This window comes from Sinocyclocheilus grahami, unplaced genomic scaffold (assembly GCF_001515645.1).
Source record: "Sinocyclocheilus grahami isolate Dianchi unplaced genomic scaffold, SAMN03320097.WGS_v1.1 scaffold684.1, whole genome shotgun sequence".
NCBI lineage: Eukaryota > Metazoa > Chordata > Actinopteri > Cypriniformes > Cyprinidae > Sinocyclocheilus > Sinocyclocheilus grahami.
In genome coordinates, this window is record NW_015505863.1 from 4,114 (window position 1) to 4,885 (window position 772).

The 772-nt window shown below is 24.4% G+C and overlaps 1 protein-coding gene across 1 annotated transcript in view; it reads right to left on the reverse strand.

Moving 5' to 3' along the window:
• Positions 1–772, reverse strand: part of LOC107559404 (pyruvate carboxylase, mitochondrial-like) — a 144,417-nt gene that overhangs the window by 1,006 nt on the left and 142,639 nt on the right. The window lies entirely within an intron of this gene.

Sequence of the window (772 nt, forward strand, 5' to 3'; positions counted from 1 at the left end):
TATATATATATATATATATATATATGCACACACACATACATATATACACACACTAATTAAAAAGATAAATAATAATATATTGTAAAAATAATGTAAAAAATAAATAAAAAATTATAAATTATAAAATGCATTGGTTCAGCATTTATTTAGGAAATGAAATGAAATAAAAACTAAAGACTAATATAACTGGAAAAACCTGAAAAAAACTAACATATATTTTACAAATATGTTTCAAAATGTACTAAAATAAAATAAAAATGTCCACAAAGTAATTTAATTATTTGCATGCATGTGTATTAGAAAACTTTATAACATAAAAATGCCACTAGACAGTAATTACACCAGGTAATACTGTATATACTGTATGGAGTTACATATGAAAGCTACACATTAAATATTTATTAACAAATATCAGTTAGCACATTAACTATGGCAGCCTAACACACTAAAACAAGCTAAATAAACTGAAACTAGAAAACGCATGGGAAAACTAAATAAAAAATAGAAATAAAAACTACATTTTAAAAATCTGAAATTATAATAACCTACAACTAAAACTAATTGATGGTTCATTATGATCAAATCTGAACATAAAAATGTCATCTCGACAATAATGCTGTCTGGACTATGGATGTGGCTTGTAAAATCGCGACTGTACCAGTTTTATTTACATTATTTACATTATTTACTTCTTGTCAATCCACCCTCAAGCAGTTGGTACAAAACTTTGCCAAATTTCACTATAAGGAAAAATATGGACCAAAAAAAAAAA